The sequence below is a fragment of the Falco biarmicus genome, chromosome 13 (genome assembly GCF_023638135.1).
Source record: "Falco biarmicus isolate bFalBia1 chromosome 13, bFalBia1.pri, whole genome shotgun sequence".
In the NCBI taxonomy this organism is placed as follows: Eukaryota; Metazoa; Chordata; class Aves; order Falconiformes; family Falconidae; genus Falco; species Falco biarmicus.
The window spans coordinates 19513895-19530540 of NC_079300.1; positions in this window are offsets into that span (position 1 = coordinate 19513895).

Here is a 16646-nt window from a genome sequence, read left to right on the forward strand (position 1 = left end):
CACAGTAAATTTCACTGTATATAATTTTTCTCTTTTTTTTTTTAAGCGCTATGTTCCTCTTTAACAGACAAATAATGCAACTCAAAAACTACTTATCCACTTTGAGAAGGCAGACAGAATTGATTACTGGTTTTACAATCGTTATGTGGCTATGCATTTTCTTAAAATGCTTCTTGAGTAATAATGTCTATCTTCTAACGTTATTTTTTTTTGTGCTGATATTTAGCACATTTGGTCTAAAACCAGTGTTGTATCTACAGTCTTATGTGTTTTGTTTTTTTTTAAACTCAATGACCTTAAGGAAAGGGATTAATAGATTAATTTCTGCATTTTTTTTTAATTAAGCTGTTACAATTACTTTTTCTGAAGATACACATAGTTCATAAAAAAACCAAAAAATTTTGACTTTCTTAAATTCCACAAAGAACAAATTCATTTTGGCCGATTCTTGAACTTGGTCAGAGTAATGTAATACTTCATTGCCTGTTTATATATTGGATGCTAAAAATCCATTACAAGATATAGAAAGAGTTATTATGCAATAGTGAATGAAGTTTCCTCAACTTTTTTCCTGAGTAACCAGCAGATTTTAAAAAGCAGAAAATTTTACATGAACCATACCTTATTTCATAATTTTTTAAAAATTATATTTATTTTAAACTTCAGCACCTTAAGACTCAGTTCCTAGCCATTCAGAGGATAATTTCCATTAGATACAGTGCTGTATGAAAATTTAAAACACAGTAGCATAGGTAAAATTAAATCATTTGGTGACTGAACTTGTGTTTAAAACAGATTAATTCGTAATTCCTTTTAATTGGAGATGAATGTACTCGCATTATAGGAATAAAATACACTCTTGAAAACTCTGCTTTCAGGAATTCAGCTACTACCACCTCCTTTTAAAATCCCTTAGTATGTGGGAAAGGTGGTGTGTGTGTGTGTGAAATAAGTCTGAAATTAGGATAAAAAGAAAAAGATACCCATATGCTGAGGGAAGCATAAAAAATAAAGGGGGTACACTTCTAGTAATGAATATTTCTCACTGGAGGGACTTAAACCCCACGACTGAATGAGAGAAGAACATGAAGCGAGATTAATATTGAGAAGGATAAGGTAGTGGTATTGTACCAAATATTTTCTCATTCCTGAAAAACTGCCTTCAACAGATATTTTCAGAGAAGACATTGATTGGTCATAGACTTAATTCAAGGTGAAGTTTTCCAGTTTCTGCAAGAACACTTGGAAATCTTTCCCAATAAATACATAACTGTGATTTATAGAAATTTGCTTCAGGCATATTTTACTGTTTTCAGAGAAAATTGATACAAAGTGCACTGAATAACTGCTTGGCAGGAACCTCCAATTCAACTTCCACTTGACAAAAAAAAAAATCAAAACAAAACCAAGAGGGTTCTTTCTCATAAGCACCTATAAAGTATATAAATAAGAATAGATTTTCAGATCATTAATCATAACAGCTGATCCTTGCCTCTACAAAGAGGCTCACCAGCTTCAACATGGCTTCTTATGTGCTTGCAGTGCTCCCCAGCGTGAAGGGCTCAGTGGTTTTGTCCACAACCAAGAGATAACAGATAGAGGCAAGAACATCTAGTTGCATCTTAGTCTCCATGAAATCAGAGGCCTGTGTTCCTATTGTAATTTCTGTTTTGAAGCATGAGCCCAAGCGCTGCTAGTTATAGGGGTTCGGAAGTGCTTTATCAGCATATACTTTCCGTTACTCAAGCACAGGCTGTCCAGTTACGAGGCATGGACAAAGTGGTAGCAGGACAGCAGAACTGTGGTGCTGTTGCATGTTTGCATGTGAAACATTTCAGGAAGAAGGACAAATTATGTATTTTGTCAGGTTTAAATGAAAGTTTTCCAGGTGCTGAATGGAAAAGTATAATGTCGTCTTGTTATATCTTTGTGACTAATGGAATTGGACAGAACATTCTTCTAAATGTTGTATTGTGATTTGACAGCAAGTATAAAGGAAATAGAAGACTCTTGATTTCAAACAATAGAGAGAACTTAAGCAAGCCCAAGCTTAAATGCCTTGCTGTTAATATTTAAATTACTCAACCTAAAGTAATTTTAATTTAGCAGATTGAACCCTTTTTCTAATGGCAAACCCCAACATGAGTCTTGGATTTAAATACTATTTAACTCCAAGGCATTCTAAAAGCTGAAATATTGTAACCATAGCTAATCTCCAAACAAATGAGAACACTGCAACATGATTCAAACTAAAAGATGGAAGCTGAACATTAAAGAACATCTGAGAGAAGAACAGTTGTATGAAGTACCATTATTCTAAAAAAATAAAAAAAATAAATGGACACAAGATATTTTTTTCTTAAGGACACTAGTTAGAAAAGATAAACACATTTTCCTGTAATAGAATAACTGAGTTCTACACAGGACCTGAAGTGTCAAATAGTGTAACTGAGGGGCAAGATACAAAAGCTCTTTCAGAACTGCGATCTATGCCCAAACACAAATGTTGGAATAAGAATTACTATTTCTTTGAAGCCTTAAAATAATTTTAGTGCACCATATAAACAAAACACTCAAACTTTCTCTCACTAGAAGTATCTAACAGCAGAAAAAAGGATTGCCAACTACACTGATTTTTCTCTCACACAGCCTGTTTGGAAATAGATGTGGTTATTTTTTTTCTAATGGAAAAAGTTACAATTACAAAATACAAAGAAATTCTGCTGAATCAGAAATACTACTCAGGAAATCATTATTTTAAAGGTAATCACCAAAAATTTTCATTTAAAATTGTAAGCAGACTTAAATTAAATGCATACCTGCTGAGCAGGAGTGCAAGCAGACTTAGACAAATGTGTACATGCTATAATTCTTTCTGAATTTCTCAAAGTCTGTTCTACTCTCATTTAAGGCCCCAAAACTTCTTAGTCATTTGGAAAATATTGAGTAAATATCAATTCAAAGTAATTAACACAATTAATTCCAGAATAGGGAGCAAGTCAACAAGAGCAAAAAGCACAAAGGCCCTTAAACCACAACAATTTAGATAAAGAAAAAAATACACATTTCACAGATTTGTATTCATATTACTTCCCTGCCATTCTGGGAGAGGAGAATATTATTATTAAGAAAGGTCATGCTTTTGTTATAGTTATCCTTGGCATAAGCCTTCAGGCTGTGCCATTTTATTTCAATTTTTTGCTGTGCCAAAAGGAATACTGGTGTCACTGTAGTTGTTCTCTTCTGTCATATCTTGAAAGTATCTTTAAATATCATAAAGGTTAAAAATACCGTTATCAGGAGGAAATGGGATCAAATACAAGAGATTCCTTGTCCCCCTACCCCCAAGAAGTAAAGTTCTTTGGAAAGAAAAACAGGGGCTTATGTGTAATGAGAAAGGCGACAGAAGATAAACCAGAGGGAAAGATAAGCAGGGGAGAACAGATGGAAAAAAACAGGCATTGGCTAACAAAAGGAATTTCACTAGACAGCTCTCAAAATTTAACACAATACTGTTTTTGAAGCTCCACTGGAGATTACAGCCCTCGTACATAGCCTCCTTCATCCCAAAACATCTTTGATCCTCTGGCTAGGGCCACTGAAATGTCAGTGTTTAACTTACACTAGGCACAATGCTCTTTCTCACAACATAGTGCTCCCCACATGTTGCCTATGTTGGGCAATCATCCAGTGAATGTCTCAAGTAGAACAACTGGGAAAGTCACTCTATTCCTTCAAAAGGTGACAGTTTTGAAAGCTTTCTGCCCTTCTAAGAGGAGACAAAAACTTAGAATTATTTTTTTTTCTGTACAGAAAGGGAATTTAGGAAAGAACTGTTTCAGAAGAACCATAATTTTTCTCTTCCTGCTGTCTTCTGGAAAGGATCTTGGTAATTTCGCAGAAATAAAATTGACATGAACAACCTAGGCCGATAGAGAGAAGCCCAGCTCCCAGATATATATTGCCTCCCTTGACTGGCTGCTGAAGGGGCAGTGAGGCTGTAGGGTACTCAGCATCTTCATCTTCCAGTAAAATAGTCAGAGGAAAAAGAGCATCTCTGTTTTATTTTTCCCTCTTCAGGCAAAATTTTCCTGAGGAGAAAGTATTTTATTTCCTGTAAAGTCATCATTTGACCATAGAAAAAAGTTATTTCACCAAAAAGGGCATTTCATTTCAGAGAATTTACATGATGGAAAAGACCCATGTGATTTTATCATCCAATAAAATTCATTTCACAGTAATTCTTTAAAAATATTTGTTAGGAAAAGGTTATTAGTACTTGAGAAATCACTGCCTTTCTATTTAGTTTATCACAGTTTACACTTTTAACAAAAATGAACTCTTTCCAAAGGAATAACTCTTGAAAAATAAGCTTTCTTTCTGATTGTTCAAGTTACTGTTCTTTCCCATCTCTTCTGCTCTTTCCAGTATTCCAGTTGCTCATCTGGACCCACTGGGACCTTCAAAAAGTCCTCAACCTCATATGGTGAAATGCTCTCAGTGCCTTACAACACAGAGATACTTAGACTGTCTGCTGTACTTCCTGGGAAAGGTTCGAGTCATCAGCTGGGAGATTCAGTTACTGAACTACAAAGTCAGTAAAAACTCACATCTCTGACACGACACGAGAACTGGGAAGGTCAAAATACCTAAAGATTAGATGGGACCTCCACTCTTCTGAGGTTCACACAGTAAAACAAGTAGCATAACCATATAGCCCCCTTGTTCTCCCTCCACATCATGTGGTGAGTTAAGTTCAAGATCCTTTTAACTTCAATAACTCTGTATTCTTGCTCCATCTTACCAAATTGATCCTTTAGTCTGCGCGTGCCAAATTGAACGCTTTGCTCTCACACAACACATCTCTTCCCAAAGCCCAGCTGGAACCTCAAGGGCCCATACTCTGTTTAGACACCCTGGTAGTTACTGCAAGTGATTTGCCCAGCACATTCAAGAACTATAAGGTCATAACCATTAACACCTAAAATAAACTTTTTATCAGTTTCAGTTTGGGCCATTGTTATTTCTTGATTCTCTCTTAGCTCTGTCTTTTATTTAGTTACATTTAAAAAATAATGTATTGAAAATGTTCCATAAAATCCATGACATACAAACAACTCTCCTTCACTTATCCAGACAAATGTACTTTTAAAGATTCAGTCAGAAAGATATTTGTGATTAGTTGCACGTATTACATAATGGATCTTCTCTTTCTAGGTGAAGAACATGGAAAGGCAAAATGTCTTTATTTCCTTTATTCCACAGTATAGCTACTATGTAATAGACAGCCCTTTGTCCATTATATCATTTGAAAACTCACCTGTCCTGGCTTTACCAAGTAGTCAATGCAGAATAAATGTCAACAATTCTATGTGAATTTAACTTGACCAAGTAATAAAAAACCCCAAACCAACCAAACCACCAAAACCAGATCAAACCTTTAAAAAGCAAAGTGGGTGCAGGGTGGAATGTGTGCTTTGCTTGGAAACTGGTTATCTTGTCTCATACACAGCTCTGAAAAGATTAAAAGTAGGAGGCTTTGCAAAAGTTCAAACGACCTTATGAATTAGTCTGAAGGTAAGACACAGTATCACCTGGTTAATAAAATACTTTATGGACCTGTGATCTTTTGAGAACATTGTACACACTATTCCTTGTAGAAAAATTTTACCATTCCTGTAGAAATCAATGAGAACTACTAAAATCTGTTCTTGGAAAGGAAAAAGATGAACAAAGGAAGCACAATCCTGCTTTGCAAAAATTCTGGCAGAGACATCTGATGAGTTAAAGTCCTGACAGCTAGGAATTCTCAGACCTGTAACGATCCTCCAGGTACTTAACAGGCTTAAATAACAATGCCTTTAAAATATTGGCTTCATACAAACCATTAGTTGAGTCATAGATCTTTGTATAAATGAGTACCTGGGAAATTTGAACAACTCTTGCATGACACATTTTGAAAGCTGAAATGTGCTTTATGGAGTAAACTTCATTCCCTAATGGAAGTGACATTGGAGACCTGTATCAGGTGCTGCAGACTACCAATTCAGCCTCTTGAAATCAAAAAGAATTGCTCACACTGTATGTTCAGGAATGATCCAGATTAGTCATACAATAAACAGGGTAATCACAAATGTAGATCATCAAAACGTGATGCCAAGTGACAGTTGTTAGCTCTGGGACAATTTATGACCCACTTAACCTGTCTCAGAACAGGAGGCCTGCAAACTCTCTATGGTGCTTGCTTCTGCACACCTCAGAGCTGCATGTCTTTTTGTAATAGCACAGTAAATGACATATATTTGCTTATGCTTATGGAGCACTTGGGGTAAGCATACGGCATTCAACCTTGCATTCAAATACAGTCTTCCAGACTTAAGAACCAATTGGTCAGTAAAGTAAATAAAAACAGGCAAGTGTATTTTGCTTCATTATAGACTTTACTGCCTTTCAAATTTCAATTGCACTTCTATTACCTCAGTATTTTTTTTCTGGCCTTGAAACACCATTTTTCATGGTATTAATTTTTGGAGATACTTTGTATATCTTTCATTTTAATTATAGTTGCAAGGTAGTTGTTAACCTACAATTAGTACAGTGCGAGGCTGAAGGAGAGCATCAGTTAGGCCCAGAATAACCTTGTAATTTTCTCCTTATTCTCAGTTTTCTAAGCTCTAAGGCTCCAGATTGTTTGATTCCCATTTGGATTTTTAGCCCATCATGAACTTGACACAGTTGCTAAGATACATATCAGTCTACACCATGTTGATACAATATTATTTAAACACTTTAAAGGGCAGTCTAACAGTTCTCTGTAAACACACAACTCCACTGTAAACTGTTCTCAGCAAAAACAAGCAGCCTGACATGAAAATTAAATCCAGGGTATTTCAAAGATTATTATGGAAGGCTTCATGAGCATCCACCCACCACCAGTAAAGCACCTCACGGTTGTGTTGCCATCCTGATCTAGCCTCATTGTACACATATGTCCTCTGGCTCCGTGCCTGCAGCAGACCCCCTTGCCTGCAGCTTCGTATTGGGCAAGGCTCCTCCCCTACTATCACTATTACAAATGTGCAGGGAATTTGATTTGATGTTAGTAGCCCAGGGACAACAGTTGTTTCCAGGCCTGCTTCACTAACCTGCCCAAAGTCAATCTGACCAGGAGCCCTGCTCATAATCAAATGTCTTGCTGCACAGCATGCTGTGGAAATAAAATAAAAAAAGTTCACCTCTTCACAGAGAAGGGCCAGAGATTCACATAGTCAAAATACAAGGAGATAGTACACGCCAAACTCAGGAGGGTTTTCATGTACTTGACAACTGTCTTTCGTAATACTTTGTTAGTTTGAACAACAACTGTATGGAAAAAAGCTTTAAAGGCTTGTTCATATGATGCTAAGCAGTCTTTACTGAAATACAGAGAAACTCTTTCACAGAAAAAAAAAGCCTTCATGGCAATATTTTCTCAGCGGTCCTAGCTGCTCAGCCTTAGTCCATGGACTGGTGAGCCATACATCACCTGAAGCAACGAACACTACTTGTAATGCAGTTTCTCTCTGATTATATACACACAAGGGAAGTGTCTAACAGTGCCTTGCAAACAAACAATAAACTAGAGCAGCTTGCTTACCACAGGACAACCTTACAACATTTTGATTTTCATAGCAGATACAAAACCCAACAACTCCCACAACGTTTTCAAACTTTCTGAAGCTAGCAAGGAACATCTTAAGAGCAAAAGATCCATAGCTGGGACCCAAGATACAGGAATCATGTCTCATGGTAAGTGCTAACAGCATTGCCCTGGTGCAATCAGCTCCTGCACCAAACCAAACATTGGCAACAATAGACCAAGTTTTCAAAAAAAGAAAAAAATTATCCCAAAACTATATATTGTTTTCAGAGTAAAAATAATTTTTATTCACAACTTACCTTGATGCATCCAGGATATTGTAATCTTGAGAGCTATTTCCCAAGGTATAGGTGATGCAGGTGCTCAAAACATCTGAAAATTCCTTTGCCATTTAGTCAGTTAATGCCTGCAGGCTTTGGTTGTTTTACTAATTATGCCAAGTTTCTTTGTGTCAGCCTTATCTTTGGCTGTTTTCCTGGTGTTATTTAACTATATTAATTACGACACTGGTAGATGTTTGGTTTCTCCCTTACAGCTTTACTTCCTCCACTTGAGTACATTCAGTCTGTTTTTCGATATTTCATGTTTGGCACCAGGCTACAAATTTTTCAGTGCTTTATCTCCTCTCTTCTGTGGTTGTTCAAACTGTTGCATTGACTTTTCTTCTATCTGACTTTGTCTTTTTCTATATATTCCTATTCACCTCTTGAAATATTAAGCTCCCAGTGATGAGATGAGTTAAAGGAGGACAGGGTAGGTTGCAGCCAACAACTCAGATCACCAGGCATGTCCATAACAGCAAGGCAGCTGCAAGGCAAGTCCAAGGCCAGGCAGAACATCTGGAGGCCAGATCAGCAGGGCAGGACTGCGGCAAATCTGAAGACCAGTGTTACCATATTGCTTAGGAAGGAGCCAGCACCCCTGGGCTGAGCTTAAATGCAGTTCCTGGGCCCATGGGCAGGTGTGTGGGAGTGGTAGAGGCTCCAGGTGAGGCTGATTAGGGCCATTGAGGAAAAGATTTCCATAGGGCTCTAACACCATCAAGAAAAACAAGTACATGGGGCTCTCACACCACACATGTATATACAAACGTAACCATGGGTGTTGCAATAGGCCAGGAATACTAGCAAAGGGCTATTGCCAACTGGGGTGCAATGACAGCTATTTAGGAAAGGACAACAATGTAGTATACAGGTGAATGGCTTTTAAATTAGTATTCTCATGTGGGTGATTCTTCTCTATGCACTTGTGAGAATCCTGTCCCGAATGAAGCCAACACAATATTCTCAATATCTATGACTTACAAGGAAACACCTTTTTTTTTAATGCAAATATCCAATCTTGCTAACACATGGAAACAATTATGTATAGATTTCTTTTAGATGCACTATCTAATCTGCAGAGATCTCAGTTACTATATGGGCAAAGACTTTAATCAAACTCTTCTCATAATCATCACAGCGTGATCTCTGGGTTAGTCATGTATCTATATTAATCATCTGCCTTCTAGAGACCATTAGATCAGAGCCAGAAACATATCTTGAGTCAAAAGGTGGAAATAATACAGTGAAAGGAGCTAATTGAAATCATCTGTCTGACACAGTTAGCCTCCCCTGCTTAAAAAGACTTTATATCTTACAGAACTGGCCACAACATGTAGGATTTGTTTCTGCTTTGGTTTTTAGACACATCATTTTGTGTACTTGCAGAGAGAATCACTTGTGATTCTGAGGGCTTGTTTTAGGCTTTTCTTAATATTCATGTTGTCCATTGACACTATGCCCATAGCCGGCTCTTCTGAAAGACCATGCTGTGGCCACTGACCTAGCATTTATGTACCAGTATGCCCTGTTCTGCCACCCTGAATTCCTATCAGAGCTTTTTGCTTTGCAGAACATGCAATCATTTTGAGACTTGTTTCCAAAAGGAACAAGGTTTCTAGTCTTTCCTACTCCCAAGTCCTAAACTTCAGGAACAGCACCAAAATGTTGATTTTTACTTGTTTTTAATTAATTTATAAAACCTACTTAATATTAAAAACATATTTCAAAATAGAAAAACACCCCAACATTCCACTTGCAAAATAGATCATAGGACATACCAGCATTGAGGAATTGCTTTGTATTTTTAAACAAACCTAGAATTTTCTCATGTTTCGATCTAAAAAATAATAATAAAGACATCTAGACAAAAGACTTCTGGCAAGAATTTTCTGATCAACTGTGCTTCCTATTCTTTGCATTTATCTTCCTGGTATGTTCTAACATTTATAATATGCAAAGAAGTTTTTCTGGGCCACATGGTATTGTGTTCTGTAGTTAAAATTGTCCCTCTTCCCCCAGTGAAAATGGAAGGCAATCAAATGAATATTTTCCTTAAAGCCAGTGCTGAGTAGTACAGTAATAACAGACCACAAAAGGAGTAAGAGATGAGCCTGACCATTTATCATACTACTGCTAATCAATCCAGCCTGGAGCAGATGTGAACCTCCTTTCCTGCACAGCCACCAGTGATGACTCTACAAGCCTGACAGGCACCTCCAAGCACAGAGTGAGTGCTCTGGGCCATCAGAGGTGCAAGAGATGGTACTGATACCCTATCCACTGTACACACTTAGCTGTCTGTTTCTTCAAAACTGTGGTGAGCACCTCTCTGCTTGTAAACTGTATTTTCAAAAGATCATTTGCTTTAGGAAGTATGGCAGGAATAGTCATCTGACATTAATTAGTTATGCAAATGCTCTCTATCTTCTTTTCACTATGTAAGCTATAAGGTTAAGAAGACATGGAATATTTCATTTTTTACAAAGTCCTAAAATGACAGAGATATAATCATTTTTGGAAGGTCACAAGGCTTTTTTTTTTTTTTTTTTTTATAATATAAAGGCTGTGGTGAATGTGAGGCCTCGTGTTTCAGATATAGATGACCATGAAGAAGCCAGAAGAGGTGATGGAGAGCATGAAGGAGGCACACGGTCCCAACAGAGGTAAGACCTGTGAATATGAGGGCTTTTTTGCAGAAAGAAGAACAGCATTATTCTCTATTCCTACTCTGATCCCATGAAACTGTGGAAACTCCGTAAATGAGAGGCTTGTGAAGACCCAAGGTATTCCAGTTAGCACATTCTAGGATCTGTGTCACAGTATTTCATATTTGTGAGTAAATATTTTCACCATTTTTTAAAGAAAATAATCTAAAACACTGTTTTAAAATAGAGCCATAGAATTTACTGTTTTAAGATTCTGATGCTTTCATGAATATTGCACTAAACATACATTGTTTTGTTGTACATTCAGTACTGGTTAAGTGTTCCCACGTGTTCTTAGACCACAATAACACCCTCTAGTTAGGAGTTATGAGGAGGGCTATAATGTAAGAAAAATCAATAGTGTTATTTTAAAATGTTCTGCTGTGAAAGAACAATCAATGATTGAAAAGACCAGAAACAATTAATTTCAATGAGCAGTTAATATTAGGTAACAAGGCAGCACAGAGATAGGTGAAGATTAAACTGGTAGGAAAGAATATTTAAAGCATTAATTACATACACTAGAGCTTAATGCCCCTCAGAAGAGATTCCAAAAGAAGACTCTTACAAGTTTCACATTCCATTGCAGAATTACATCAATCAAATAGCACATGACTAATGTGACACTGAAAACTATTTTCTTTTAAAACAATTATAATTTGTTAAACTGAAGTATATACTGCTGGCTGGATTCTGCAAGAGCATGTAATGACATTTCTTTCTCCCTCTGAAGGTAACATTGTACTCTCCAGAGGAAAGTTACTTACATGCCTAAAGTAAATATGTGCCTAAATCTCTGGCAAAGTAAATGACATCTTCAAATTAAGATCCCAAGCTGGAGCTGCCATAACATAGTATGAGACCTTCTTAATGTGAAAGACATGAACACCAAAAAGGTGTTCTTGTTCAGAAGCACTTGGAATCAGTATCCATTTTGTTTTTAAGATATATGTACATACATGAATATAATTTTGTCATGGTTTAATACCAGCTAGTAACTAATTACCATGCAGCCACTCGCTCACTCCCCCCTCACCCAGAGGGATGGGGAGGAGAATTGGAAAGGAATGTAAAACTCGATGGTTGTGATAAGAACAATTTACTAATTGAAATAAAATAAGAATAAAAGAATATGATAAAAATAACAGTTACAATGAAAAGGAGGGAGAAGAGGAGAAGAATGAAATCCAAAGGGGAGGGAAACAAGAAAAGTTCTGATGCACAGTACAGCTGCTCACCACCTGCTGACCAATGCCCAGCCAGTCCCTGAGCAGCAATCGCCCCACCCTGGCCAACATCCTGCCCAGTTTATATACCAAGCATGATGTCCCATGGTATGAATACCTCTTTGGCTAGTTCAGGTCAGCCGTCCTGGCTGTGTCCCCTCCCAACTTCCTGTACCACTCCAGCCCTCTCGCTGGCAGGGCCTGAGAAACCAAAAAGTCCCTGACCACACTGTTCACACACAAAATCCAAAACACAGCACTGCAGTAACCACCAAGAAAGAAATTAACTCTATCCCAGCCGAAACCAGGACAATATGTGGTGTCCATTCCTTGTCATGGCAAACTGATTTGTTCCTTCTTTCTCCTTTCGAAGATTTACAGAGAGTGTCAGGAGATAGCAACATATCACAAGACTTAAACCCACAAAACCCAAATAAAAAAAACCCAGAGCAAACTAGCTAATAGCAGGAATCTGGAAGGCATCTATAAGGTGCACATTGTAGAAAATGGGACTAGATTTAAAAACGGGGAGGAGAGGTAAGGGAGTTCTCGAGGCTAACATCTCCGAAGTTTTAAAATGTTCTCTGAAATACAATGAGATAGGTTGACACTGGGACTGCATTAAGTCTTTGATTTACCTTTGACAGGATCAGACAGCCAATAACAGTCTATCCAAAGATAAATCAAAGGTGTATAAAATATTCTCAGCCCAGGGTAAATCTAAAATGGTATTTCTCTATGCTAGCACAGCAGTAAATGTGCCATTAATTATTATTCTTGGTTGTACTGTCTAGTGCTCTTCAGTGGAGATACAGTTTGAAGGACAGAGAACACTTTGTCACAAGCAAAAATCCCAAGTCAGCATTTTGTCTGATTTCCTATTAGTTGGTCATGGGAACAATATAAAACTTTCCTAAGATGTGCCTTGAACTAGCAGAATATGTACATTAAGTGCTATATTTCACCATACCAAGACACTAAACAATCCTTTCCTCCCATACATCCATTAACCTCACTTGACAGAGCATTCATTTGTCTTGTGGACATACAGAGAAAGAAAAACCTGAGCAAAAAGCACTACATATTCATTCTTTCTCAGAGAGAGAAGGACAGAAAGTGATTTATATGTGGTAGAAGTTTGTTAAGATAAGCAATTGTATCTCTGTGGAAATTAAATAGGCACTAAGAAAGCTTTCTTATGGAAGTACAGAAAGCCTGGGCTCAAACTTACTTTTCTGTGTTCCTGAAGGGGAGATTATGCTTACATTATGCTCATATGGATTGATACTCATCAAATTTGAAATTTCTTTTTGATACCAAGTCTCAAAATATCACGTGTGTTTGAACTCCTTACCCAGATGGAAAGTAAAGGAATCTGAAACTTTTTGCAAAAAAAATATTCTGAAGTGTTACTTAGTTCATTTCAAAAAATGTTATTATGAAGGGGTTTCAGTATCTTTCAGACATATGTTCCGAGTATTAATTCAGACATCGTACTGGAGATTTGTACTTCTATGTCTACAAAAACAGACATAGTGATGAAACAGAGGGGAACTTCCCAAGATAAATGAGATGCAGCAAAAGCACAAGGAAAAACACATGATAACTGATTAAATTCACAGCCCCTGTCAACAAGATCATTCTGGCATTGACTGTGGTAACTATGTGCGGTACCTGTTTCTGAAGGGCTTACAGTGATAGCCTGATCACGCATGAAGACACACACATGCTTGTGGGAGTGCCTACAGTGGCAGGGCAGCCTCTGACCTGGTGTTTGGCTGAGATGCCTGCCTGGGCTTTCACTCAAAGGATACCACCTTTCTGCTCCTCAAAGTAATGCTGCAAGCCCAAAAGAGTGCTGCAAGATGCTGTATACGGGGTATTCAGGGACTCAGGTAAATTTAAATTACCATTCTAGGTGTTGGTTTTCAATCCTTTGACCCTTTGTACAGTACTGCAGGTTTTCCCCTATTGACCGCTACTGCCCAAGGAGTAGAAGTCTAGTTTTTGTTGAGGCTGATGGTGTTGCTTGCAACCTTGAGTACCCTGAACAGGCTGGATTTCAGTTTGGAAATTTTCTCTCTTATTCTGTGGTATCACCAGATTAGATATCTTTTAGGAAGTCAGGCCAGATGTTCTGTTACCATGGTCAGGGAGAGAGATGACCAAAGCACAGCAGGGAAGTCTTACTGGTGGTAAGTGTGGAAATTGTAACTGAAGCAGTTCAGAGGATGAAGCAGTACTCCCACATTTATGTAGTTATAACAGCACAGCAGCAATGTATACTGGGAGGACCAGATGTTTTCCTGTGGTGCAGTCATTCTTCCAAGTCAGTCTGTAGTTTTTATTCCTGCTTGACTTGCTTAAACTGCTTGGAGAACACACAAGAGAGCACTCATGACAAAATGTTCTGAAACTTCTTGCTCCTCATGTCAGCCTAGAATAGCATCTGCTCCTGCCTACCCCAGAAACCAGCATCCAGGGATGATGACACACACCTGGGAACACACAACCTTGCAGACTGCCATAAATTAATTGTGACAAAATTTTGCTAGAGAGGTGATCATGGCTCCACTCCCCAGTCTCGTTCCCAATGACACCGCGTGTCCCAGTACGCTCCAGATTGCCACAGCCACCTGCAGTGGACACCGGGGTGCCACCATCCCTCCTGGAGCTCACTTGCATACTACTCAAGAACCCAGGCAGTGCCCAGCCAGTCAAACACATACCATGGAATAACTCATCTTGTTACCTTATTCCATATACAACTTGTGCCACCACATTTCACACACAGAGTAAGAGCCAGGGAAAGAAAGTGTTGGTTTCAGACTTCCTAGGTGGGTCACATATTTCAACAAACATTGTGACAAAATTGTCAAATGCCAATGGACCTAAAAGCCAGGCAGAAAGTGAATATTTCTGCCTGCTTGGCCAAGGACACACTAGAGAGTCAGTTGTGTTTATAAGAACAGTAAAAAACCCAAACCAAACTAAAACAACAACAACAACAACAACAAACCACATACCCTTCCCCCCCCCCCCCCCCCCAGAACCAAACCTGAAGAACTTGGGAAAGAAAAGAGCTCTGGTGGGAAGCAGATTCCACAGGAATTATTTTGAATTTCCTCAGCCAACTGGAGCTGGGGGAAGGTTGATTTTCCACTGCCCTGCACCTTGTAGAATCATTTACACTTCTCAAGCGGATGTAAAAATGTTACAGACACTAACAGCACCATTTAACACCCACTTTGCAGAGGTGTTAATGTCTAAACAAAGTATAAGGTCATAGAGAGTAGGCATATTCAACTAAGAGCGACTGCTGAGGAAGCACAGGCTCCTCTCCTCCAGGTCACTAACAGCCGGGGTGCTTCCCACTGCTTCTCCAAAGAGAAGCCTTTATGTGGGGAAGCTCTGGCATGGTTACCAAAAAACTGTTTGTAGGAAATTACCTTTTGGTGGGTGTCGTGTCCTGGAGAGCTATGTCCCTGTGACCTCCCCTCATGCAGAGAAGCACCCCTGAGATGACCTGCAGTGTTCTGTCTGCTGCAGCCCAGCCAGCCGAGGCCTCCATCCCCACAGGGTGCCACCATGCTGCTGTGCTCTGCTGAAATGAGAGCAGGGGAGAGAGGTTATGGCAGGCATGACTGACCCAACATGAAGCCTCTTAGCCCAAAGCCTGACAGGTGCACCTGAGCAAGATGTGGCACTGGATCAGCCCAAGGAGCTCAGCTCGTGCCAAGTGCTGGACTGGCCAAGCCATGACCTGGTGAAGTGCTGGTTTGCCAGCCGGAAACCAGAGATCTGGCTGCCGCCTCACCTCAGTGACCTCTGGATGTTTCTGCCTGCCCCGCCATGCTGTGGCATTCTCTGAAGGAATAGGGCAGCCTTTTGGGTGCTGAGCCCTGAGGGAGGCTCCCCCAGGGCAGCTGTGCAGTGCGGCCATGCTGGACGCAGCTCCCTCAGGGGAGAGCGGGTCGCTGAGGGGCAGAGAGTGCCGGCTGCAAAAGTGGCGGGAAAACCCAAGAGGCGCTGGCCCTCGTTTGGGAAATGGGCCCCACCTGGAGTACGCAGAAATGACCCAGCTCAGGGGCACTGCAGCCTGGCCTGGCTGCCTCAGGGGCTCCCTCATACTGGAGACTAAAGTTTGGCATTTACCACCAAATATCCAATCATTTCTCTTTCCCCAACCCAACTGGCATTCTCTCTCACCCCTGTGGCGTGTGGTGCAACCCGTGCATCCCGCCGCCTGCCCGGCACCTCAGAGCAGGCATGGAGGTGAGGCAGCTAGCAGCCACCAGCCTCTGCCCTCACACTGGGACTTCACAGGCTTGAAGCCTTCTCGCTCAGCCACAACTATCAGGAGGCTGCTGGAGACCAGTCTGGATTTTTTCCTCTTTTCTCTTTTAAATTAATACTCCTGATACAAAAGATCTAATCAGGTATTGTTGTTAGATTTTGATCAAGTGAGGCTGCTGAGTGCCAGCAGCAGGTGGCCTCCAGAGATCAAAAACAACCAGCTCCCTCAGCCGTCAGACCCCAGGAGCCTGTCCTCTCCCCAAAACCTGGCCGATGGCACCACAGTTTTGGCCTGTCTCTGGAGTCCCTCTCCCCCTGTCCCTCTGCTCCCAGCTGGCACAGGGACATCACCCACTTTTCCATGCCTGCTCAGGAGGGCTGGATTGGCCCTTGGGCATGACAGGAGTTTTCTGCTTCTCACATCAGTGTGTTCCCTTCTCACAAGCTGCTTTCTCCC